Raw genomic sequence first — 27,789 nt, forward strand, 5'->3', positions numbered from 1 at the left:
AACCTGTCTTTGCTTTAAAGCCATGCCAAAACAAGAATATTGACTTTCAGCTTGGCACCAGAGCATGCAGCTATCATAAAGACTGTTGTTCCTTGGTTACAAGAGACCAGACTGTAATAAGCTCCTGAAGGTACCTGGGGGTCCTTGGGCCCTGTCTCCTATCTTAGACCCCTTATAGGGTGGGGGGGGGGGTGGTCTAAGGCAGCCCTTTAACACACCAGGTCTTGCCATGCTTGCTAAATACTGTGATTAATCAGGCCCGTCCAGGGTCAAGTTTGTGCAGGCTTCGCACTGAGCTGGTGTAAGTTTTCAAATAGCGCTGACAGAATTCCTTTCATCTGGGGAGGGGTGGGAGGAAGGTTTGGGTGCGCCAGTCCTTTCTAGCCAACAAAGAACTCTTTGTGATCCATCATATTTGGGCTGTGAAGATTAAAAATAAAAATTTTTTTAAAAAAAACCCACTTTGGGAAGGTGAATCCAGGGTGTTTGTGCATGAAAATGCTGAAAATATGGCAACTTGCCAAAGCTAGGGAATCTCTACCATGGAATTAAAAAAAGGGGGTTATATGATCAAATTTACAAACATTTAAAATGAACCAAATGGCTGTATTTGGAATATTTTGAAGTCTTTGAATGTCTTTTCGATGTACCCCAGCATAAAGAAATTGCTGGATTACTAATGAATGTACCAATATATTTAAGGTCTACCATGCTACAATCTCTCAGGCCATGTTTGCCACTCAGTGTTTACGGTGCCATGTCTCCCAAGCTATGCATACTTGCATAACCATTATTGTCAAGCCGTGTCTCACTTTCTCAGCCATGCTTGTAATACTATGACTGCCGTGCTCTGCTCTGCCATTCGACACTCACCATGCTGTCTCACCATACCATGTTTGCTGGTAATACTATGACTGCCATGCTCTGCTCTGCCATTCGACACTTGCCATGCTATGTCTCACCATACCATGTTTACTATTGACATGGTACAGGGTATGAAAGTCCTAGCGTACAGGCAGAAGGATGTGAAGCACAAGCAGGGCTGGTTCAACCATTAGGCATGACTAGGTGGCTGCCTAGGGTATCAGCTTCTGGGGGTTGGAGAGCATAGATCAGCTTCTCAAAGCCAAACAATAGATTTTGACAGTCACACAAACTCAATGAACCATCAATGCGTGCTTTTATTTGCAAGAAGGGAGGGCGGTCTTCAAATGGACCATTACCTGGGTAAATGAATTTTGGAAAGTGCCCTCATTATTTATGTTTGTGTGTTTCTGTTTAATATTTAAAAGCATGATGTTTTGGGGTTGCGGGGGGGGGGGGGCAGATTAGGGGCCTGAAAGTTAATTGGGGGAGGGGAGGGAAGCTGTAAGGTTCAAGATTTGCCTATGGCACCTTGACCATTGCGTGCAATTCTGGTCACTGTATCTCATAAAAGGATATAGAGGAATTAGAAAAGGTTCAAAACAGAGCAACCGAAATAATAAAGGGGCTGGAACTTCTTTCATATAAACAAAGGCTAAAGAGGTCGGGGCTGTTCAGCTTGAAAAAGAGATGGTTGAGGGGGGAGATATGACTGAGCAGTGGCGCAGAAGAGGGGTGCAGAGGGGGGTGGGGCAGTCCGCCCCAGGCGTGACCTTCCTAAGGGTACAGCACCCCTCCTCCTCTCTTTGTCAGGTACGCACACCCTTTGCCTTCCCACGTACCTTTCTTACTTCACAGGCGCAAGGTTGCTGCCCACATCAGCACTGGCGCTGCCTCTGATGTCACTTCCGGGACTCCGATGTGTGCATGCCGCTCACGCCGGAGGAGTTTAAAAGGTACGGGGAAAGGGTAGGGGGCACGCGCAAGGCAGGGGGGGTGGGGAAGAGGGCGGGGGAGGGGCACCACTGTCACGGGCGCCGCTCACCCTTACCACGCCACTGTGATTGAGGTCTATGAAATCCTAAGTGGTATAAAATGGATAAATCAATTTTTTTTATTTTTTTCCAAAAAAGTACAAAGATCAGGGGACAGCCACAGAAATTGCATGGAAATACTTTTAAAACAAATAGGACGAAAAATCTTTTTCGCTTAGGGGATGATTTCGGACACCTGCCATGTGTCAATCGCCCACAGATACCGCTTTCAGGATCACGGCTGCCACAGACCTTAGGCGCCGGAAATGTAGGACAGGGTTTTAAAAGGCTACATTTCCGGCACTTAAATGCGTGCAGAATCACGCATCGCGACACCTAGTGATGCCTAATCTGGTGCTGCCCCTAACCACACCTACTTCTGCATTAGGCGTCACTAGGCATCGCTATGCTCCATGGACGAAGGTGCTGGTCGCAGAAGACGCCTAGCGCTGCCTATTTTTTATGCTAATTGCTTTGTAATTGGCTTTTAATGGCACGTTCAATTATCGTGCCACTTAAACCCAATTAAAAGCAATTAAGTTAGGTGCCAGTAGGCATGCTTCAGATGCCAGAGGATGCGGTAATGGCAGTTAATGTAGCTGGGTTAAAAAAAAAAAAAAATATTGGGACAAGTTCCTGGAGGAAAAGTCCACAGTCTGCTATTGAGACAGACATGAGGGAAGCCACTGCGTGCCCTGGATCGATGCTACTCTTTGGGATTCCGGAATCTTGCTATTCTTTGGGATTCTGTTTGGATTGTTGCTACTCTTTGGGTATCTGCCAGGTACTTGTGACCTGGATTGGCCACTGTTGGAAGCAGATACTGAACCAGATGGACCATCGATCGGACCTAGTATGGCTATTCTTACCTTGTTATGTTCTAATGAACTTGCACTGACCCTGATTCAAAATTAAATTCTGTGCGTGTTGTTTCTTCCCCTGACCTAACCGCAAAAGGCTCCCATAACACATCATCTTATTTTCAGGTAGATATGATGAATTATATATTTCCAAATTATTTATGTCATGGGCGTCAGAACGGGGGAGGCCACAGGGGCTAGGGCCGGTCGGTCCCTGCCCACCCATCCCCCTCCGGCGCTGTACTATTAAAATGTCAGGCAGCCGCCGCGCAGCGTCAACGAGCAGGCCTGCCCCGGACCCCTTCATTCTACTTCCGGGGGCAGGCCTGCTTGTTGACCTTGCGTAGCGGCTGCCTGAAGATTTAAAATACAGCACCGGGAGGAGGTGGGTGGGGTAGTCAGGAGCTGGTGAGAGATGCCGCAGAATCCTGCTGGCTAGGGCGGAGCCTATGGGCCCCCCAAACAAAACAGCGTTCATCTGTCTATGATTAATGTTAACATGCACCAATCCCTCAGTCTAAACAGGGTCCCTGAAGTTAGGTGACATTTGTGCCCGTAGGTCACAGCATAATAGCAGATATGCATGTTTAGGGGTGCTATTTAACTTATTTATATATGATCTGGAAATTGGAACGACGAGTGAAGTGATTAAATTTACAGATGACACTAAACTCTTCAAAGTTGTTAAAATGCACACGGATTGTGAAAAATTGCAGGCGGACCTTAGGAAATTGGAAGACTGGGCGTCCAAGTGGCAGATGAAATTTAATGTGGACAAATGCAAAGTGATGCACATTGGGAAGAATAACCTGAATCACAGTTACCAGATGCTAGTGTCCATCTTGGGGATTAGCTTTCAAGAAGAGGATCTGGGTGTCATTGTAGACATAAGAACATAAGCAGTGCCTCCGCCGGGTCAGACCATAGGTCCATCCTGCCCGGCAGTCCGCTCCCGCGGCGGCCCAAACAGGTCACGACCTGTCTGAATCACCAGAAGGGGCTCCCTTGCCACCTTGGTTTCTCATTGAAGTCCTATCTTCCCATCGAAGAGAAACCAAGGTGGCAAGGGAGCCCCTTCTGGTGATTCAGACAGGTCGTGACCTGTTTGGGCCGCCGCAGGAGCGGACTGCCGGGCAGGATGGACCTATGGTCGGACCCGGCGTAGGCAATACGATGAAACCTTCCTCCCAATGTGCAGCGGTGGCCAAAAAAGCAAACAGGATGCTAGGAATTATTAAAAAAGGGATGGTTAACAAACTAAGAATTTTATAATGCCCTTGTATCGTTCCATGGTGCGACCTCACCTGGAGTATTGTGTTCATTTCTGGTCTCCTAATCTCAAGAAAGATATAGTGGCACTAGAAAAGGTTCAAAGAAGAGCGATCAAGATGGTAAAAAGGATGGACCTCCTCTCGTATGAGGAAAGATTAAAATGGTTAGGGCTCTTCAGCTTTTTTCCAGTTCAGCAGGAACTTGTCTAACTTTGTCTTGAATCCCTGGAGGGTGTTTTCTCCTATGACAGACTCCGGAAGAGCGTTCCAGTTTTCTACCACTCTCTGGGTGAAGAAGAACTTCCTTACGTACATACAGAATCTATCCCCTTTCAATTTTAGAGAGTGCCCTCTCGTTCTCCCTACCTTGGAGAGAGTGAACAACCTGTCCTTTTCCACCAAGTCTATTCCCTTCAGTGCCTTGAATGTATCAATCATGTCCCCTCTTAATCTCCTCTGTTCGAGGTAGAAGAGGCCCAGTTTCTCTAATCTTTCGCTGTACGGCAACTCCTCCAGCCCCGTAACCATCTTAGTCTCTCTTTTCTGGACCCTTTCAAGTAGACTAGTGGGGACATCAAAAACAAGAGGGCATTTAGAAAAATTGAAAGGAGACAGATTCAAAACGAATGCTAGGAAGTTCTTCTTCACTCAGAGGGTGGTGGACACCTGGAATGCGCTTCCGGGAGAGGTGATAGGACAGAGTACAATATTGGGTTTCAAAAAGGGATTGGATGACTTCCTGAAGGAGAAAGGGATTACAGGGTATAAATAGAGGGTTACTATCCAGGTTACTTCAGGATTACGGTATAAACAATTTAGGTGGTGGAGAACTTACAGGTCATGGACCTGGAGGACCGCCGCGGGAGCGGACTGCTGGGCATGATGGACACCTGGTCTGACCCGGCAGAGGCAATGCTTATGTTCTTATGTTCTTCATGTACGGTGACCAGTGCTGGACACAGTACTCCAGGTGAGGGCACAACATGGCCCGGTACAGAGGCATGATAACCTTCTCCGATCTGTTCGTGATCTCCTTCCTAGCATTTTGTTTGCCCTTTTCGCCGCCACCGCATGGATGGCTTCATCGACTTATCGATCAGAACTCCCAAGTCTCTTTCCTGGGAGGTCTCTCCAAGTCCCGCCCCTTGAAAAAGAGACGGCTACGGGGAGATAGGATTGAAGTCTACAAGATCCTGAGTGGAGTAGAACGGGTACAGGTGGATCAATTTTTCACTCTGTCAAAAATTACAAGGACTAGGGGACACTCGATGAAGTTACAGGGAAATACTTTTAAAACCAATAGGAGGAAAAAAATTTTCATCCAGGGAATAGTTACACTCTGGAACACGTTGCTAGAGGATGTGGTAAGAGCAGATAGCGTAGCTGGTTTTAAGAAAGGTTTGGACAAGTTCCTGGAGGAAAAGTCCATAGTCTGTTATTGAGAAAGACATGGGAGAAGCCACCGCTTGCCCTGGATCAGTAGCATGGAATGTTGCTACTCTTGAGATTCTAGAATCTTGTTACTCTTTGGGATTCTGGAATCTTGTTACTCTCTAGGATTTTATATGGAATGTTGCTCTCATTGGGGTTCCAGAATCTTGCTGTTCTTTTTGGATTCTATATGGAATGCTGCTACTCTTTGGGTTTTGGCTAGGTATTAGTGACCTGGATTGGCCACCGTGAGAACGGGCTACTGGGCTTGATGGACCTTTGGTGTGACCCAGTAAGGCTAGTCTTAGGTTCTTATGTTAACCCCTAAAGTTAGGCACCAGGATAGTACATTCTAAGCAGTGGTGTAGCAAGGGGTCGGGGCGGTCCACCCCGGGCGTGATCTTCCTAAGGGCACGGCACCCCTCCTCCTCTCTGCCTCTCTGCTCCTCTCCTTGACGAGCGTGCGCATGTGCCCCTTGCCTTTCCATATACCTTTTTTACTTCCCCGGCGCGAGGTTGCTGCGGGCATCGGCGCTCTCTCTGGCGTCACTTCCGGGACCCGCACCTAGGAAGTGACGTCAAAGGGCGAGCCGACACCGACGCAGGCACGCTGCTCACGCCGGAGAAGTTAAAAAGTTAGGGGGAAAGGCAAGGGGGGCGCGAGCGCGGCGGGGGGAGGATTGCCACCGCCCCGGGGCGCCGCTCCCCCTTGGTACGCCACAGGACAGAACCACATATTACATGACTCCAGAAGCCCCCAGTGTACTAACCTCACTGACCACCATCTGACTCGGCGGAAGGCACTGGAAGCAGAACACGAATGACATCACCGCCTCAGCCTGGTCCTTCTGTACACAGCTGTCACCAAAGGGGAAACAACTGTTACCCATTGTGGTTGAATTTATGTCTGGGTCTGTTTGTTGGCCTAACAGATAGCTGAGGCTTTGTAGTCGAAGTAGGCTATAAATATGATGAGGGACTAAGTATTTATTATGGGAACAACTCGCTGTAATCATATATCCCACATCACCCCTAGACTCAAGGTTTATTGCAAAACAAAATTATATTTGCTTATGCAACACCAGCACAGCATGGCTTTAACACAGTATGCATTCATCAAATTACTGCCATATCGCAGTGATTAATAAGCTAAGATAATTACCCAGCCCGTGCAACCGATGATTAGATCTGCTTGTTTTCTACTTTTGACCCTGTAATTACACTTAGGCTCTCTGAGCGTTAGGAAAACAGCCATTTGTAGCTAGCTATGATTTGTTTGAGCTTGTTCTCAAAGTACAGGTTACCCTCTGCACGGGTCAAGTTTTCCTGGAAATTGGCAAAAAAAATAAAAAAGATGTTAACATACTGTAGTCGCTTCTCAGTTCTACTTCACTCCGGTTCTCAACGGTTTCTTGGACAATTTGAGATCAAAGTCTAGCAACTTCCCTCAGAGCTCCGTTTCTCCAGCTGTATTGCTTTGTTGCAAAGTCTTCACTGGAGGAGCTATATCTTAAACAAAGAAACATAGAAATAGACGGCAGATAAGGGCCACGGCCTACCAAGTCTGCCCACCCCAATAACCCTCCCCTACCTTTCTCTGTGAAGAGATCCCACGTGGCGATCCCATTTTGACTTAAAATCAGGCACACTCCTGGCCTCGACCACCTGCAGTGGAAGATCATTCCAGTGATCAACCACCCTCTCGGTGAAGAAGTATTTCCTGGTCACCGTGTAGTTTCCCGCCCCTGATTTTCCACGGATGCCCTCTTGTTCCGTGGGGCCTTTGAAAAAGAAGATGTCCTCTTCCACCTTGATACAGCCTCGATCATGTATCCCCTCTCTCTGCGTTCCTCGAGTGAGTATAGCTGCAATTTTTTTAGCCTTTCCTCGTACGAGAGATCCTTGAGTCTCGAGACCATCCGGGTGGCCATACGCTGGACCGACTCAAGTCTCAGCACATCTTTGCGGTAATGCGGCCTCCAAAATTGTACACAGTACTCCAGATGGGGTCTCACTATGGATCTATACAATGGCATAATGACTTCGGGCTTCCGGCTGACGAAACCCCTACGTATACAACCTATGATTTGTCTAGCCTTAGATGAAGCTTTCTCCACTTGCTTGGCAGTCTTCATGTCCTCACTGATGATCACCCCTAAGTCACGTTTAGCTAAAATCCTTTGTAGGATTTTACCATTAAAGGTGTACGTCTTGCATGGATTTTGGCTGCCCAGGTGCATGACTTTACATTTTTCGGTATTGAAACTGAGTTGCCAGGTCCTGGACCAGTGCTTCAGTATCTTCAGCTCAGCATGGGACCCTCTGTTCTTCTGCCCACCTAATAGTTGCTTTTTCTAGCCCTTCTATTAATTTGTCTCCATAAGGTACTGTCTCCCAAGCCCAGTACAAACTTAACCTTCAAGGATCTCCTCTGCCTCCTTTGCTCTTTGATATCTGCCATAGAATTCTTTAATTCAGACTCCCAAGTGTACCTTGTCACTTGTATGAAGAGTTCAAAAACAGATTAGGTAGATAAATGTACTTAACTTTAGGCCAAGTATTTGATGGCACTTTCAGCTTGTCCTTCCCGATCTCCAGTTAGTCTTCTGCTGGCAATCTCAAGAATCTCAGCACAGGTCTAGTTTGCGAGATCCATTCCTCCATTGGAATAACTTCAGGTTGGCTTAGAAACCCAAAGAACCCGTTTATCTTTTTCTTCCTCTGAATCACAACTGCTGTAGTGGTCATTGTTGTACGAGGGGGGTGCTGACAAGTTCTCAGCCCAACCAAGAAGAGTTCTCGGTCCATGAAGAGAATGATCTGAAACGACGTCAAAATGTCGAATTTTGGTTCTGCAAATTGGCACTTAACGAAATAAGATGACACTCTTTTCAGCTAAAGTGGCAAAAAAAACGCTCAGAATTTAGGAAGTTGGTCGATTGGGTCGAGAACTTTTCAGCACTCCTTGGTAGACTGCATTGGTGCATTTCTGGACATACTGTAGTTTATATAATAGATTTTGCAAAATTCAATACTTCTCCTTGTTGGCTGAACATTCTTCAAACTTCTGAGGACGACCCTCTGTTTTTCTCCAACTTCTTTTCTTCTCTGAATATTCGTATGCAAATAAAGGCTCACTAACACCAATTATGGGACCCCCTCACCACAGCTAAAGCACTCCATCAAGAACGATGTTCTCTACTAAACTTATTTTACAATTGTCAATCACAAATTTGAGCCATAAAATTCAGTTTTCAAATTTTGATATTTCTGGGCTTCAATTTTAAATTCCAATGCCACAGACCCTTGTAAAAGCAGAAGTTAGACAAAGATATCTTACATTTTACCTCTAACAGACACTATCAGGCTCAAAATCAAAAAACATAGATGTCCAAAAAGCATCCTAAATCGGCACCTGGACGTCTAATCGCCAGGACATCCAAGTGCCGATAATCGAATCCATCTTTCTGGACATCTAGCGAGGTGTCCCAGCCTCTGTGCGTCCAGAGCACGAGATGAGCAAGGTGGAGGTGTGTTATGGGCAGGCTTTGGGCGGGTCTAAGGGCAGGTTAGACTTGAACGTCTTGCAGCGATATAATCAAATGTTTTGCAAGATATCCTGGACAGAACTTACATGTTTGGAACTAGACCTGTTTTAGAAGCATCTAAATGCCACAAGGTGCCCCAGAAGACCACTGTATGCATCAAGGTAAGACACCCCCACACATCCCCAGTGGACAAAAAGGTGCATACCCATCTCTAAAACAGCAGCATCTGGTATGGAGAAGCCTAGGAGAGCTGCACACAGGTGTCTTAAGTAGCCTTGTGGGTGGGCTAGTGAACCATAGAGAGGAAGACCCATAAGCCACTCTAACCACTACATTCATGGTAGAACATGTGAGCCCATCCAAAATCTACTATACTGCCATATAGATGCCACCTGTAACCATAAGTGCTACTGGGGTGAGTACAGGAGGGTATAGTAGGTTTTGGGGGGCTTACCCTACATTATAAGGGGGTTATGGTGAGATATACAGCTGGCACCCTTCATATGAAGTTCACAGCAGTACCCTCTAAGGTGTTCCATTGCTCTGTCGGAATGTCTATGTGGACAGTCATAGAACATAGAAACATAGAAAAGTGACGGCAGAAAAGGGCCAAGGCCCATCAAGTCTGCCCACTCAATTGACCCTCCCTCCTAGCTACCCTTTGAGATATCGTGCTCTGATGACCCATCCCCTTAACTCTACCCTCCTAGAGATCCGACCTGGGCATCCCATCTGTTTTTAAAATCTGCCACGCTGCTGGCCTCGACCACCTGCACTGGAAGCTCATTCCAATTGTCAACCACTCTTTTGGTGAAGAAATACTTCCTGCCCCTGATTTTTAACGGATGCCTTCTTGTGGTCGAGGGTCCCCAAAGAGAGAACATATCATCTTCCACCTCGATACGACCAGTGATACACTTAAATGTCTCAATCATGTCTCCCCTCTCCCTATGTTCTTCGAGAGAGTATAGTCGCAATTTGTTCAGCCTTTCTCCGTACTATGCCGGCCCCACCCACATTCAAATGGTCAGGATTAGGATGTTTTCAACCTGGATGTTTTTCTGGTCGAAAATGGGATATAAAGTTAGACATGCTAGTGGCCAAAACGTCTAAGTAGAGAATTTTTTTTTTTTAAATTATATTTGGATGTCCAGCAGTTTGCCATTCGAAAATGGCCATTTTTGTACCCCCAACTATGGACGTTCAGCTGGAAACATCCAAGTTGGACTTATACTTTTTTTTTTTTTGGGGGGGGGGTTTAAATGCCCCTCCACATCTCTTTATCTGACTGAGCTTTAAATTCACCTCAGGCGTCTTCCCCAGCCAGTGTCATCAAAGAAAACCCCACACACAGATACTGAAGCGATTGAATATGGGGTGGGGGGGGGATAAAGGTTTTTTTTTCAGTGCTCTTAATAAGTGAGAGGACAAATAGCACCCACTGTGTCAGAACAAGCGTTTCATATGTTTGAATCATTGCACTGAACCATTGCAAATCATTCAAACCAATTGTCATATTCGTTTTGAAATGACAAAACTTCAAAAAGGAAAAAAAACACAGTCCGTCCAATATTCTAAGTAATTTAAGTAGGCAGAAGAGGCTCCTGCCTGTTTAAATTGGTTGTGGCTACCTCCCCCGATATACATCTCAACTAAACTGGGCAGTGCTGCTGAATACACTATGGGGCTCATAATCGAAACGGAAATACATCTAAAAACCGGCCTAAATCGGCACTTAGACAATCAGTGAGACAAGTCGTCCAAGCGCTGATAATCGAACCGGGTTTTAGACGTATCTAAAAACGACTTAGGCCTTCACAGTGCTGCAGTACGCCCAGAGCTAAAAGGGGTGTTTCAGGAGGAGTGGCGAGGGCGGGATTTGGGCGGGCCGTGGGCCGTCCTAGACTTTGTCGTACTGCATGTATAACCGAAAGTTTAACAACACTGCCTAGACGGAACTTGGATGTTGTGACTTAGGCCATCTCAAACCAGGTCTAAGTCACAAGAAGGTGTCCAAAGGGAGCAGATAACCACTGTAGGGACAAAGTACAGACCCCCACACACTGCCCCAGTGATCACTGACCACCCCCCCCACCCCCATAAAAATCGTAATAACAACTTTACATATCTGCCTCCAGAACATCAGCACCTGGCAGCCTGGCATAGGAAAGCCTAGTAGAGCTGCACAGAGGTGGCTTAAGTGGTCTGGAGGATGGGCTAGTGAACCATGGAGAGGAGGACCCAGGCCCATAAGCCACTCTAATCACTGCATGCATGGTGAAACATGTGCACCCCTCAACCCCTCCCCCAACCCTTATAAGTGGCATCTGCAGCCATAAGGGCTATTGGGGTGGTAGACAGGTGGGTCTAGTCGGTTCTAGGGGGGTGTTTTGGGGGGCTCACCATGACCTATAAGGTTGTTGTGGTGAGATGTGTATGTGGCACCCTTTTTGTGAAGTTCACAGCAGTGCCCCGTAAGGTACCCCACTACTCTGGTGCAATGTTTGGGTGTCCAGTCCATCACTTTGCTGACCCCGCCCACATCCAAAAGATCTTTTTCTAGGCATTTTTGACTTGGATGAATTTTTGGACGAAAATGGGGTATAAAGATGGACGACTTAGTGGTCTGGATGATCAGACGGCTGGACGTACAGTTAGACGATTTTTGAAAAATAAATATGTCGCACGTATTTATCGAAAATGGACCTTTTCCCATGTCTGACTTTGGGCGACGTAGGCCCAAAACGGACTTAGACGTATCTTTTGATTATGCCCCTCCACGTAATACAATTTTTGTTCCCGGGCAGTAAGTATCGTTTCCTAATTGCTCATGCCTAAAAAGTATAGAACGTTACCCCCTCCTTTACTAATGCGTGGCGCGGGTTTTAGCGGCGGGAACTGCTCAGACGCTCATAGGAATTCTATGAGCGTGGGAGCAGTTACCGCCGCTGCCGGCGCTGAAACCCGCGCTAGGCATGGTTAAAGGAAGGGGTTAGTTGTTTAGGTGCCATCGACTTGTGCTCGAGTCCCGGCGACTTGATGAATTGCAGATCTAAAAAGAGATCGGTTTTGTGCTAGTCCTTAAAGGTCCTCTAGCGTCATCCCTGCGGCTGTTTTCAACGTGTCCAGTCATCTGATTGCAGGACGCCCTCTTCGCCTGGCTCCTTCGATCTTCCCAGTGATCTCTCTCTCCTGACGGTGTGACCAAAATAAGACGGTCGTAACGGTATAGAAAATATCTGTTATTTTCATAAAACTTTGCTTCTCTGTCCAGGATTGTCAAATTTTGCAGTTTACCTATTTAAAATGTGAAAATGCCAAATTTTCCTCTTTTTATTCAAAGTCATAAAAAGCAATATATGAATCACAATTAACGTGTCTTTATAGTCAAGTTATGCAAAGATGACCACCTGGCTCTGGCTCCGGCTCCCCAGGACCGGAATTGCCTACCCCTGGTCTAGGATGAATCGGCGTGGTCACGCTAAACCGATTGCAATGAAAGTGTTTTACTTGAGTCATCAGTTCCATTGACTTATGAAGCCGTCATACGTGGAACATTATTACATATTAAGCCCCTCCCCCCCATGGACCGATATAAATGCCGTCTTTTCCTAATTATGACCGGGATACCCATGCAGATGATAACCCGTAATTGAAAAAAATTGCAATCACCTGAATTCTCCTTTTTGGTGGGCGAACCTATGCTCTAGTTATAGGTATGAAAAAATGAATGCTGAAATACTGGGGCATAGGAACGTTTTGGAACTGGTTTAGGGCCCGTTGACATCTTATATTACTTCTCTGTAGTTGTTTTTTGTCTTTAATTCTGTGCCATCTCCTTGAAAAAAAAAACTCTATGGAGTGACGATGTTCCCAAATGGACTTTATTTAAAAGTGTCAAAGTTCCAAAGGTACACTGAAATCATCCACATAAAATAATTCCATCCACATAAAAGTAAATCATCCACATAAGAGCCTTAAAGAACCAAGTCCGCTAGGGATACAGGACCCAACACGGTCCGCGTTTCGACAAAAAGTCTTCTTCAGGGGTCCCTGGGGGTCCTATAAAGGTGAGTACGTGGGAAACAATTGTGTGGTGAGCCGGAAGTGAAACACTGCTTGCAATATCTTTGCCTTGAATTTTAGACCAAAAAACAAAAGGAATTGACCCCAAAATATTCACAAAGAAGAAAATCCAGAGAAAACCAAAAAAACTCTGTGGAGTGACGATGTTCCTAAATGGACTTTTATTTGAAAGTATCAAAGTTCCAAAGGTACACTAAAATCATCCACATAAAAATAAATCATCCACATAAGAGCCTTAAAGGACCTAGTCCGCTAGGGATACAGGACCCAACACGGTCCACGTTTCGACAAAAAGTCTTCTTCAGGGGTCCTTGGGGGTCCTATAAAGGTGAGTACGTGGGAAACAGTTGTGTGGTGAACTGGAAGTGAGACACTGCTTGCATTTGCAGGACGCCCTCTTCACCTGGCAGTGTCTCACTTCCGGTTCACCACACAATTGTTTCCCACGTACTCACCTTTATAGGACCTCCAGGGATCTCTGAAGAACACTTTTTGTTGAAACGTGGACCGTGTTGTGTCCTGTATCCCTAGCGGACTAGGTCCTTTAAGGCTCTTATGTGGATGATTTACTTTTATGTAGATGGAATTATTTTATGTGGATGATTTCAGTGGACCTTTGGAACTTTGACACTTTCAAATAAAGTCCATTTGGGAACATCGTCACTCCACAGAGTTTTTTTTGGTTTTCTCTGGATTTTCTTCTTTGTGGATATTTTGGGGTCAATTCCTTTTGTTTTGTGCCATCTCCTTGCACATCCGGGGTGGGATTGTGTTATTGTATTATTTTAAATAAGTGTATATTGAAAGAGTATATACATAAGTGATTAATCAATGGGTGGGTGGGATAAAATGATCGATTTTGAATATCTGTAAGTTGAATGTGCTTTTCTTGAATTGTTCTATGTTCTTATACCTGTGTATTGCACTGTTAAAATTTAAAAATTAATAAAGATTTATAAAATAAAGAGTGAAAAAAAAAAAGAAGAAGTAAGTGGCCACGATGAACCGGCCGCGATGAATCGTCCCGTTCCGTTAGCTGCTGCCCCTGTTCCATCTGCATAAGGCCGGCTCTGTGCGCCAGCCTTCGCATATCCGGCACCTTCCGCTCTGGAAACATGCCGGCCGCATTATGAGATTTACCGTAACTCAAAGGGTTGAGTTTCACTTTTGACTGCAGATCCACTGTCCTATTCCTTTTGTGAGGCAGAGAGCAGGTGCCGGCTGTGGCTCCAGCCCTGACAAGAGGAAGTGATTCATCACACTTCTTTTAGGCCTCTGAGAGCTTCCCCTTTTTTTTTTTTTTTTTGGCAAATCTGTTGCATGGCCCCTTTACCAGCTGTTTGATGTTATGGTGCCCAGTTTGATCAAAGACTTGCCCCTGTGCTCATGGGATAAACCTCTGGTGAATCAGGTGTTGCAGACCCTTCATGTAACTTAAGCTGAGACTAGTCATGATGGATAACGCATTACATGTTTTGTGTCCTTGAAAGCCTTCAGCAAATGACACTTGTAAAAGAATGACCAGTTACATCAGCTTAGAGAGACAGATAAACAGCCTGATAGCTTATGGACTGTGTAGCTTCTAGAGATAAGGAACTGCTCTATGTGCAGAAACTCAGGTACCCTCTAGGGAGCCAAAAGAAAAGGAAAGACAGGAGCTGATCACTGAATTTAAACTTGATCAAGAATTTCTTATTCATTCCTAAACCTTATCTGAAGTCCCTAGTAGAGAATGACATGGGGACAAATTTATTCCCGTCCCCACGGGAACTCCATTTCTCCATCCCATCCCCGTGAAATTTGTTACTGTCCCTGTCTCATTCCTGTAAGCTGCGCCTTGACAGCACAAGCCTGGAACACTTATGATTTTAAAGTGTTTAAGGCTCGTGCAGATGAAGACGGAGCTTAGGCATTGGTGGAATGAGGCATTATGACATCACAATGTGAGCTCTAGAATGTTACTACTTAGGATTTGAAAGTGTTTGAGGCTTGTGCAGATGAGGACGGAGCTTAGGCATTGGTGGAATGAGGCATTATGACATCACAATCTGAGCTCTAGAATGTTGCTTATGGAGATGAGGACAGAGCATGCAGGAATGGGGCAGGGACAGGAAAAGAACTCGATGGGACGGGATGGGAAAATGAGTTCCGGCAGGGACGGGGAAAAATTTGTCCCCGTGTCATTCTCTATCTTCCACTGAAGCCCTAAGATGCTGACATGATGTTTTACCATCTGTGGAATATAACATAGAATGCTTGTAAACAAACCTCTTTGCCTATTATGGTTCGTTATTGAATTGTGTTGCATATGAAATGGCCTTCCATGGCGGCATGCCAGAGAAAACAAGCCCCAAAAGCACAGTATTTGGACTCGCTTTCCTATTTCTGGACCAAGTCCATTTTTTTTTTGTTGTTGCTGTTGTCTGTACAAGTTCCTGGGAATTTTTATCATCCATACTTAATAAAATCAAGTCAAAATAAATCATATTAAAAATAAAGGTCAAATAAATTAAAACTTTCCAGAAATAGATAGAGATAACAAAGGAAAGACTTAAAATAACAGCACGTGTAAAATTAGACATTGTATTTGTAATGTCACTTGATTGCATTCAAGGAAGGCTTAATGTTAAGAGTTTCATTTACATATAATGATGGCTAAATTTACTCCCAGACTCAGCCTTCCATTATTAATAAGGCAAATAGAATGTTGGGCATGATAAAGAAAGGAATCTCGAGTAGATCGGAGAAAGTTATAATGCCGCTTTATAGGGCAATGGTCAGACCACACTTGGAATACTGCGTCCAACATTGGTCTCCCTACCTAAAGAAGGATATAAAACTGCTGGAGAGGGTGCAGAGACGAGCAACTAAACTAGTGAAGGGTATGGAGAAACTGGAATATGAGGATCGACTTAAAACACTGGGATTGTTCTCCCTTGAGAAAAGGAGACTGCGTGGGGATATGATCGAGACCTTCAAAATACTGAAAGGAATCGACAAAATAGAGCAGAGAAGATTATTTACATTGTCCAATTTGACACGGACAAGAGGACATGAAATGAAGCTAAGGGGGGGCAAGTTCAGGACTAATATCAGGAAGTTCTGCTTCACACAGAGAGTGGTTGACATCTGGAATACTCTCCCAGGGGAGATTATTGCGGAATCGACAGTCCTAGGCTTCAAAAGCAAACTAGATGCATATCTCCTTGAGAGAGGCATATAAAGATATGGTTGGATATAAAATAAGCCAGGTGTATACCTAGCAGGGCCTCCGCGTGTGCGGATCGCCGGACTTGATGGACCGAAGGTCTGATCCGGAGATGGCGCTTCTTATGTTCTTAATAATCGTGCATTGTAATTCCTGAGAATGTCCCAGCTTCTTTGAGTTCTAAACCGCATAGAACTGGAAGGTAATGCGGTATAAGAACATACGAATAGTCTTAGTGGGTCAGACCAAAGGTCCATCAAGCCCAGTAGCCCGTTTTCACGGTGGCCAATCCAGTCACTAGTACCTGGCCAAAACCCAAGGAGTAGCAACATTCCTTATAGAATCCCAAAGAATAGCAAGATTCTAGAATTTCAAAGAGTAGCAACATTCCATGTTACCGATCCAGGGCAAGCAGACTATGGAGTTTTCCTCCAGGAATTTGTCCAAACCTTTGTTAAAACCAGCTACGCTATCCGCTCTTACCACAACCTCTGGCAAGGCGTTCCAGAGCTTAACTATTCGCTGAGTGAAAAAAATTTTTTGTTCTATTGGTTTTGAAAGTATTTCCCTGTAACTTCATCGAGTGTCCCCTAGTCTTTGTCATTTTTGACGGAGTGAAAAATCGATCCACTTGTACCCCTTCTACTCCACTCAGGATTTGTCATGTAATGTAATGCAAAAGACTTACAGTACAACAGGAAGAAGTTACCTCCAGGAACCAAGAGACAGAAAGTTGTGCTGGCACTGGACGTGCACGTGCGACCCAAACTTGCAAATTCATGGTGGATTCCTTCCATCAAAACAAGAATATTGCTCCTCTTCTTATAGACCAGTGGTCTCAAATTCGCGGCCCTCCAGGTACTATTTTGAGGCCCTTGGTATGTTCATCATAATCACAAAAGTAAAATAAAACAGTTTCTTGATCATATGTCTCTTTAGCTATAAATGATAATATTATTATTAAGACTTAGCCAAAAGAAAAGAGATATAAACTATAAAGAGTTTTACCTCATGCAAAATTGTCATTTCTTTAATAAGACATTAACTGTTTTTTCTGCGGCCCTCCAAGTACCAACAAATCCAAAATGTGGCCCTGCAAAGGGTTTGAGTTGGAGACCACTGGCTTAACTATAATCATGATATCCTGTTTGTCTTTGGGAAGAACAGCTGAGATTGTGATGTCATAATGCCTCATTCCTCTAATAAGAGCCAACCTCATCAGTGATGTCACAATGGCTTGATTGTCCTGTTCTCCCCTCTGCCCTCCAATCCATCCAGCATATTAACTGTTCCCCTTAACTCAGTGGTCTCAAACTCGCGGACCTCCAGGTACTATTTTGAGGCCCTCGGTATGTTTATCTTAATCACAAAAGTAAAATAAAACAGTTTCTTGATCATATGTCTCTTTAGCTATAAATGATAATATTATTATTAAGACTTAACCAAAAGGAAAGATTTATAAACTATAAAGAGTTTTACCTCATACAAAATTGTCATTTCTTTAATAAGACATTAACTTTTTTTTCTGAGGCCCTCCAAATACCAACAAATCCAAAATGTGGCCCTGCAAAGGGTTTGAGTTGGAGACCACTCTTATAGACTGTTGTAACAAAACAAAAAAAAAAACACCTACTCCGGAGCTATCTTTGTTATAAACATTAAAGGACAAATTGATATCAAGTCAGATTAATAACCAGACCTCAAATACCCAAGGCACTACTTAAATCATCTTTCGTGCCCTTCCTGGGGTGGTAAATTCATCATTGGGCTTGGTAAAGTGCATGCACCAATTATCTTATGGAACTTAGAAAGCGCGGGTACTGGTTATTTTCGCTCTTTCTAAGTTCCTTAAGATAATTGTTGGTGCATGCATAGAAGGTGGCATAGGCCCTGATGAAACCGAGTGTGAAATGGCATAAAAGAGAAGTGCCTTCCTTTCTTTAGCATCTTAAGCACTAAAAACACTTTATATTTATTGAATGTTATCAAATCAAGTTTACAAAATTAATTTAGAGCACATGTCACTTTACCAAGACCAATGATGAATTTACCACCCCAGGAAGGGCACGAAAGATGATTTAAGTAGTGCCTTGGGTATTTGAGGTCTGGTAACCTGATTTGATATCAATTTGTTCTCTGGTTCATACAATTGTTATTTGTGTGAACAAATTTTTGTTTTCTTCAATTCAAGTTGATAAAAGTTAAAGAACGGGAAGGGGTAGGGAGGGTAGGGAGGGACGTCAACACATACATCAAGGGCAGAGTTGCCAGTTTAGCCAGTTACCGAATTTCAGGAGGGAAAGTTTTGGCCAGCCTTGGTTATCTAACAACCTGGTCTGATGCATTATTGGCCCTGCGACACTGATTTCAAAAACCGGGACCGGTCAAAAAACTCTCCCTCCTGGAACTGGGTAGTTTGGCAACTCTGCTAGGGAAGACTGCAACCTGAACACAACACTTTAGACCACACAGACATCCTAGAAAAAAAAGTCATGCTCCCCATGGAGATGGAAAGTGATCCTAGAATATAAACAGCCAAGGTAGCCAGACAGGAAGTACAAGGCAAGCCAAGAATTCACAACAAAATGAAGATTAGCTGTAGCCTTCTTATGGTTGAATGCAGTGTTCCCGCTAAGCTGCGCTGGGGTGCGTTGACGCACAAAATATTACCTCGCAGCGCACAAGTTTCTCGTCACAGCGCACACAGTGTAGAGCACAGTTCTTCAACCGCCGGTCCGCAAACAAAATCTTGCCGGTCCGCGAAGGATTCGGTCCCCGCCGCAACGAAAGGCCGGCGTCAGCTGACTTGCAACTTCCTGTTGCAGTCGCTGTGCCGGGACTCCTGCCTTCGCCGGGACTCCTGCCTTCCACCGCGTTTGCCTCCTGCCTTGTCTCCGCACCTCCAGACCAGCAGCGGCAGCTGTGTATGCTTTTAACTTCGGCACAGAGCTGCCCCTAATCATTAGTTTAGCGCGGTTTCATAAGGCAGCCTCGGGGCCTTTGCTAGGCCGGCCCACATCGCATCATCGAAGCGGGCCGGCTATCAAAGGCCCCGAGGCTGCCTCATGAAACCGCGCTAAACTATTGATTAGGGGCAGCTCTGTGCCGAAGTTAAAAGCATACAGAGCTGCCGCTGCTGGTCTGAACTCTTGGGCCGCTGAAGGAGGGCAAAAAGCAGCTGTCCTGGAGGTTTCCCTTCCTCTCGCCTTTACAGGTTCCTTTTTTCCACCTTTTTTTTTTTTCCTTCAAACGGCAACGGGCCCCAGCATCGACATCAATCAAGTAAGTTCCACTGTCAATCAAGCGGTTCTGCTCGGCCAAAGCTTCCCCTGTGACATGAGCCACCCTCAGGGGAAAGAAAGTGACCCACAAAGGTGAGGGGAAGGGGGGCAGATGATGGAAGTTGGGGGGGGGGAGAGAGAGAGAGAGAGAGAAGGGGCAGATGATGGAATGGAGGAGATGAGAGAGAGAGAGAAGGGGACAGATGATGGAAGGGAGAAGAAGGGAGAGAGAGCAGAAGGCAGATGGATGTCAGTTGAGAAGGGAGAGCAGATGCTGAATGGAAGTGGGGAAAGAACACATACTGGATGGAAGGAGGAGATAAATAAAGGGGGAAGAAAATAGTAAGATAATGGAGGGGTGAGGGAAAGGGGTGACAAGCTGTGTGTAGACACAGTGAAAAGAGGGAAACGGGACTAAATAGTAAGAAAGAATTTAATTTAGATGGAGGCAGAAAATAGAGAAGGAAGACCAGAGAAGAAAAGGGAAGAGAGAGCAGAGAATGATCAGATCTGAGTGGAGGAAATGAGAAGAGAGATATGCTAAAAACCACAGGGGGGAGGGAAGGATAGAGATGCCAGACCATGAGGGGAACAGAAGGAAGATGATGGATGCTAGACCAAATTGGGGGGTGGGAGGGGGGCAGGAGGAGAGATGGCAGGGAAAGACAGACAGTGAATGGAAGGGGCAGATGCTGGACTGAAGAGACAGAGAAGGTTATCATGCTGCTGTACCGGGCCATGGTACGCCCTCACCTGGAGTACTGCGTCCAGCACTGGTACTTTAAGAAGGACACGGTACTACTCGAAAGGATCCAGAGAAGAGCAACTAAAATGGTTAAGGGGCTGGAGGAGTTGCCGTACAGCGAAAGATTAGAGAAACTGGGCCTCTTCTCCCTTGAGCAGAGGAGATTGAGAGGGGACATGATAGAAACATTCAAGGTACTGAAGGGAATAGACTTAGTAGCTAAGGCAGGGAGAACGAGAGGGCACTCTCTAAAGTTGAAAGGGGATAGATTCCATACAAACGTAAGGAAGTTCTGTGGTAGAAAGCAACATATTTATTTGGCTCATAACTTGCTGGCGCCCGATATTTTTAGCTCACAGTGAAAAAAGTTTGCTCACAACACCCGCCCGCTTAGAGGGAACACTGGTTGAATGCATTGTATTCTTGCTATGTCACCTTCAGTTCACCTCTATTTTGCAGTTTCTTATGACATCACAGTCTGTGCAATTCAGGGAGATTGCTTTATTTTAGGGAAACGGAAAGCAGAACGCATGAATCTATAAAGGCTCAAATCAAGGTGTAAGGAAAGAGCAAATTTCACAACCATCTTCCTTTAAAAAAAAAACCCCAAAACCAACTATTTGCTAATGGACTTAGGCGCCCTTTTACTAAAGTGCATTAGGGGTCACGCGCAAATCCAGCCAGTAGCAAAGAGGAATCACTGCCACTGGGGACCCTACTAATGCTGTCCCCAGGTAAGGCCCGGGAGGGGGGGGGGGAAGTGATGTGGTCCAAAGGGCAGAGTTTACTGGAGGAGGAGGCAAGATTTGAATACTAGCAGTCCTTGTGGTGAATGGGGGGGGGGGGGGGGGTCAGGCCTGTATTGAGGTGTTTAGATTTGTGATGGGATATTAAAATTGTGGGGGTGCATTGAGATTATGCTGAGGGGGTAAGGTCTGTGTCGGGGGAGATTTGGGGCCTCATTAAGGGGATGGGGCATGTCGGGGAGGTTCAGAGGGCTTGATTGGGAGAATCAGGTTTATCTTGGAGGGGTTCAGGGTTGGGTTGTGGCGGGGGAGGGGATCAGAGGATGTGCCGCTTCACCACCACTGACGGTAACACTGTCACCCTTACTGCCTTCTCTTGAGGTGATGGTAAATTCAGCTGCGCTCCCAGCAGTCGTGACAGCTAGCACACGGTACTGACCTGTGCATTAGCGGTCACAGCCAACCACACCCATGTCTGCCCATGTCATGCCCCCTCCCTCCGTAAGTAGCTAACATGGGTACGTTACCAAGGCAGCTGACTTTTTAACCACAGGTAAATCCTGCATTAGTAAAAGGGGCAGTACGATTGTCGTTGACAGGTTTCTCAGCAGAAGAAAGTTAGAAGCCATCCAATTCCCCCTTAGGCCCACCCAAAGTGTGCTCTCTGGCTACACTATGCTAATTAGCACCAATAATTGGCTTTATAACAAGCAGATAAAGGCCAAATGGCCCATCCTGTTTGCCCATCTGCAACATCCACTATCTCCTCCTCTCCTTATTGGCTAAGGCTCTTTACACCTGCATTGTGAGGTCATAGAGCTTTATGATTATAGAAACATGATGCCAAATAAAGGCCAACTGGCCCATCCAGTTTGCCCATCTGCAGCATCCACTATCTCCTCCTCTCCCTATTGGCTAAGGCTCCTAACATTTGCATCTCCTCTTCCTATAGGCTAAGGCTCTTTACACCTGCATTGTGAGGTCATAGAGCTTTGTGGTTATAGAAACATGATGGCAGATAAAGGTCAAATGGCCCATCCGCAGCATCCACTATCTCCTCCTCTCCCTATTGGCTAAGGCTCTTAACATTTGCATTTCCTCTTCCTATAGGCTAAGGCTCTTTACACCTGCATTGTGAGTCAGAGCTTTATGATTATAGAAACATGATGGCAGATAAAGGCCAAATGGACCATCCAGTCTGCCCATCTCATACATATTCATTGTGGATATCCTGAAAATCTGACCTGCCTGTGGCTCTTGAGGACCAGAATTGACTACCCCTGGACTAGCCTAATGTATGATATAAACGTATATTTGTAGGTGAAGAAATCCCAAGACTTGTTTTTTTCAACTTCTCAGAATGATACAAAACTGGCAGAAACTTTCAAGACAATGTTTTTTTTCCCTTCTTGCTCAGACTTGAAAGTGTGGCTTATGAACACAATGTTCTTTCCGCAGAGTTTTGTGATGTGTGACTATAAGTCGGGCCTCCACGCCCTCTGCACACCAAGGAGGGGCACTGTGTCTACCAGTAGGAATGCAGGGGAGTAAAGCTCGAACAAGACCTGCCTTAATAGTATGTCACAGAATATACACCCACAGTTAGAACATAAGAACAGCCATACTGGGTCAGACCAATGACCCATCGAGCCCAGTTTCAAACAGTGGCCAATCCAGGTCACAGTGCCTGGCAGAAATCCAAACTGTAGCAACAGTCCATGCTATCAATCCAGGGCAAGCTGTGGTTTCCCCTACATCTGTCTCAATAGCATGCTATGGACTTTTCCTCCAGGAACCTTTCTTAAACCCAGCTGTAAACACATCCTCTGGCAAAGAGTTCCAGAGCTGAACTATTCTTTGAGTAAAAAATATTTGTTTTAAAAATATTCCCATTTAATTTCAATGAGTGTCCCCTGGTTTTTGTACTTTTTGAAAGGGTGAACAATCAATTCACTCTTACGCATTCTACAGCACTCAGGAATTTGTAGACCTCAATCATATCCCCCCCCCCCCCTCAACCGTCTGAGTAGAGTGGAAAGGGTAGACGTGAATCACTTGTTTACTCTTTCCAAAAATACTAGGACTAGGGGTATGCAATGAAGCTACTAAATAGTAGATTTAAAACAAACCAGAGAAAATATTTCTTCACTCGATACATAAATAAACTCTGGAATTCGTTACCAGAGAATATGGTGAAATCAGTAAGCTTAGCAGGGTCTAAAAAGGTTTGAATAATTTCATACAACAAAAGTCCATAGGCCATTGTTGAGATGGCTTGGGAAAATCGACTGCTTATTCCTAGAATAAGCAGCATAAAATCTGTGTTATTACTTGGGATCTAGCTAAGTACTTGGGACCTGGATTGGCCCCTGTTGGAAACAGGATTCTGGGCTTGATGGACCTTCCATCTGTCCCAGTATGGCAATACTTATATTCTTTTGTGAACCAAGTATACGACAATCAAGTCATTGTGACATCAGTGATGAAGTTGGCTCTTAGGCATTGGTGGAATGAGGCATTATGACATCACAATCTCAGCTCTGAAATGTTGCTTCTCTTTGGGTTTCTGACTGGTACTTGGGACGTGGGTTGGCCACTGTTGGAAACAGGATCTTGGGCTTGATGGACCTAGGGTCTGTCCCAGTAAGGCAACTCTTATGTTCTTGAATATAGGACAATCAAGCCATTGTGACATCACTGGTGAGGTTGGCTCTTAGGCATTGGTGGAATGAGGCATTATGACATCACAATCTCAGCACTGGAATGTTGCTACTCTTTGGGGTTTTGTCAGGTACTTGGAACCTGGGTTGGCAACTGTTGGAACAGGATACTGGGCTTGATGGACCTAGGGTCTGTCCCAGTAAGGCAACTCTTATGTTCTTGAATATAGGACAGTCAAGCCATTGTGACATCACTGGTGAGGTTGGCTCTTAGGCATTGGTGGAATGAGGCATTATGACATCACAATCTCAGCTCTGGAATGTTGCTACTCTGGGTTTCTGCCTGGTACTTGTGACCTGGGCTGGCCGCTGTTGGAACAGGATACTGGGCTTGATGGATGTCCTATTATGGCAATTTTTATGTTTTTATGTTCTTATGTCTCTTTTCAAAGCTAGAGAGTCCAAACTACTTTAGTCGTTTCTCATACGAGAGAAGTTCCATCCCCTTTATCACTTTGGATCTGGATCAGCAACCAAAGCCTCATTTTAAAGTGAAGCCATTAAAAGCTAAAATACGGTTGAGTCTCTCTCCATTTTATAACCGAAATCGGATTCATTTGCCTTCACAGTTTTCTCAGCAATGAAATATAGTTGGCTTCTAAAATGCTGAGTCTTTGCCATCTCTGTGGAATAAAATGTTCCTCGGAGATTGTTGGATCTAAATAAGGTGCCTCAAGCCTCTTAGGTATGACATATTTTGGTGGTTGTTTGAATAAAGTGTCTTCCAAAGACTTATGACAGAGCATTTTTCAACAGGCAAAATGAAAAACCATTAAAAGCCAAAGGAAGAATGAGATACACTGTTCCAGGGAGAACAGCCAGCCTGCTGGCAAGGGCTGAAAAATGATTTGCTTGAAATTTCATTGATTGAAATTCGGGAGAGTTTTTCATACCATCGCCCTCTGTCTCTAAATAAAGGGCTGAGGAGCCATAAATTTAGAAACTGTGAGCTGCTTTTAATTAAGATGCTTTGAAGTTCTTGGCGTCCCTTGTGGTGCGTTATGAGGATAAGGCGGGGGTAGAAATGCCCTGAAAGTCGGGATTCTAAGGCATTTGTCTACTAAAAGTACCTTACTAAAATGGCCTTAGTGCATGCTAAAATGAGACTTTCCCACCTGCAAACCCCATTTCTAGCATGTCCAGATAACTGAGAGAGTCCCCCCCATACTTATAGTGAGTTTAAAGTGCAATAAATATGAAATCAGCAAACTCAGAATGCAGCGCTGTCAATGATTCAAGGTTAAGACTCGGAACCAGCGGAAATTGAAAACTTCTCTGCAATGGCTGCCAGGACGGTTCATATCCAACATTCTCAAACGCTCAGAATGACTTCTCGGGTTCCAGACGAGGCAAAACCGCCAGATTAGTAGCTCAACTGGTCCAGTTTCAGGTAAAACACCCTTCTTCGGGAGCTTAGGCGAGGTTGAAAATGCTGGGGCTGTTCTCCCTAGAGAAGCGGAGACTTAGAGAAGACATGATAGAAACCTTCAAAATCTTGAAGGGCATGGAGAAGGTAGATAGGGACAGATTCTTCAGACTGTGGGGAACCACAAGTACTCGGGGTCACTCGGAGAAATTGAAAGGGGACAGGTTTAGAACAAATGCTAGGAAGATCTTTTTTACCCAGAGAGTGGTAGACACATGGAACGCGCTTCCGGAGGTTGTGATAGGCCAGAGCACAGTACAGGGATTCAAGGAAGGTTTAGATAGGTTCCTAAAGGATAAGGGGATTGAGGGGTACAGATAGAAACAGAGGTAGGTTATAGAAATGGTCAGGAACCACTTCACAGGTCATAGACCTGATGGGCCGCCGTGGGAGCGGACCGCTGGGCGCGATGGACCTCTGGTCTGACCCAGTGGAGGCAACTTATGTTCTTATGTTCTGTCTAGGGTTACCAAAAAAAGGAGGACGGATTGTGACATACAAGTTTTACTTCCATTGCTTTCAATAGAAGTAAAACCCAGAAATCTCAATCCATCCTCCTCTTTCTGGAGCCATATGGTAACCCTAGTTCTGACGGCTCCATTGTCTCATCTTTTCAATGCTTCATTAGAGCCTGGTGTGGTCCCAGAGGGCAGATGTGGTCCCTCTGCACAAGAGTGGAAGCTAAGGAGGAGGTTGGGAATTACAGGCCAGTGAGTAAACTAATGGAAACACTTCTTAAGCGGAGGATAATGAGATTTCTAGAACTGAATAGACTGCAGGAACTGAGGTAACATAGTTTTACGAGAGGTAGGATTTGTCAGACTAATCTGATTGATTTCCTTGACTGGGTGACCAAACAGTTGAAGAGTCAAGCTCTGGAACGCATTGCCAGAGGTTGTGGTAAGAATGGATAGTGTAGCTGGTTTTAAGAAAGGTTTGGACAAGTTCCTGAAGGTAAAGTCCATAGTCTGTTATTGAGAAAGACATGAGGGAAGCCACAGCCTGCCCTGGATCGGTACAATGGAATGTTGCTACTCTTTGGAATTCTAGAATCTTGTTACTCTTTGGGATTCCAGAATTTTGCTGTTCTTTGGGATTCTGTATGGAATGTTGCTACTCCTTGGATTTTGTCCAGGTACTAAGGACCTGGATTGGCCACTGTGAGAATGGGCTACTGGGCTTGATGGACCGTTGGTCTAACCCAGTAAGTCTATTCTTATGTTCTTAGGTTCTTATGTTAGATGTAGTGTACTTGGACGAACAAAGCTTTCTGGGTTTTGGAGAACCTCGAGCTCGGGGCCTTGTCTGGAAAGCCTCCAAGCATACGCAGATGTGACGCGATGATGTCACAGGCATGCGATATCAACGTGTTGCATCCATGCAGGCTCAGAGGCCCTCCAGACGCGGCCCTGAGCTTGGGGAGAAGAGATGAGGTTTGTGTAGGGGTGGAGCTAGGGGTGGGGCTGGGGCAGAACAGGGTGGACTATGTGTCATCTTTTTTAACGAGGAAATCTGATAACCCCACTACAGTGAGAATCAAATCCAGTACATATGGTAACCCTACCTGTGATCTAGCTTCCTAAATCCACTTGGGCTGGACATGACAGAAGGAAGGCCCTGGAAGTGGCCCTGAGGATGCATATCTTAATCTCATTGAGAAAACACGACCATATTACAGAAGCATGCATCAACTCACATTGGCTACCAATCCAAGAAAGAATACTATATAAATTCTACTGTATGTTATTTAAAACCTTAAACGGAGACAGCCCAACCTACCTGAACAACCGCCTCATCCAAACCACCTCAATCAGACATAGAAAGACACACACCCCCTCGATCACAGAAGTAAAACGGAAAAAACTATACGACGGCCTCCTGGCCACTCAAGCAGCTAAACTAGATAACCAAATCTCCAATCTACTGATAACGAAACCAGACTACAAGACGTTCAGAAAAGAAATAAAAACTATACTCTTCAAGAAATTCCTGGAACAGCCCTAACTTCAAACTTACCGTCCTTCCCCCCTCCCTCTTCCCGCCACACGGAAACTACATACCTTTACCTCTCTAGAAAGGACAAATGTTCTTCCATTGTAACCCAACGTTTTTCATCTCTTTTGTAATCCGCCTTGGCGGAATAGAAATCTCTAATGTAATGTAATGTTGGAGGTTGGAAGATTGGGGAGGGAGGTCGAGGACAGAGAAGCTGAACCATGGAGGAGCTGGAGAACAGGCCTAGTGCACCTGTCAGACACTTAGGCCTCCTTTCACGAAACTGCAGTTTCTAGCGCTGAATGGGCCGCGCTGCTTCCAACTCTCATTGAGTTCCTATGAGCGTCGGGAGCCGTGTGGGCCACTCAGCGAGGCTCCCTGCGCTAGAAACTGCTATCGTAGTTTCGTAAAAGAGGGGGTTAATGTATGACCTGGCATGTCTGCTAATGTTTATTTCGTCAAATTTAAAACATGCTTTTTCTGAGTTCGAGGTGCAACTCAAAAATTACACCAAAAAAGCAAGCGTGATCCCCTTTCAGGGCCCCTCTGAACTGTTCTTCCTCCTCCATTAGCA

At 45.2% G+C, this 27,789-nt stretch overlaps 1 long non-coding RNA gene across 1 annotated transcript in view; it reads left to right on the forward strand.

The window, feature by feature from the left end:
• Positions 1-80: 80 nt before the first annotated feature.
• The window catches only part of LOC117366557, a 42,281-nt gene continuing 14,572 nt past the window's right edge, over positions 81-27,789 (forward strand). The window contains exon 1 of the long non-coding RNA XR_004540611.1: positions 81-130. This is a non-coding gene — a long non-coding RNA (uncharacterized LOC117366557). The remainder of the gene's footprint in view (positions 131-27,789) is intronic.

Source organism: Geotrypetes seraphini, chromosome 9 (genome assembly GCF_902459505.1).
Source record: "Geotrypetes seraphini chromosome 9, aGeoSer1.1, whole genome shotgun sequence".
NCBI lineage: Eukaryota > Metazoa > Chordata > Amphibia > Gymnophiona > Dermophiidae > Geotrypetes > Geotrypetes seraphini.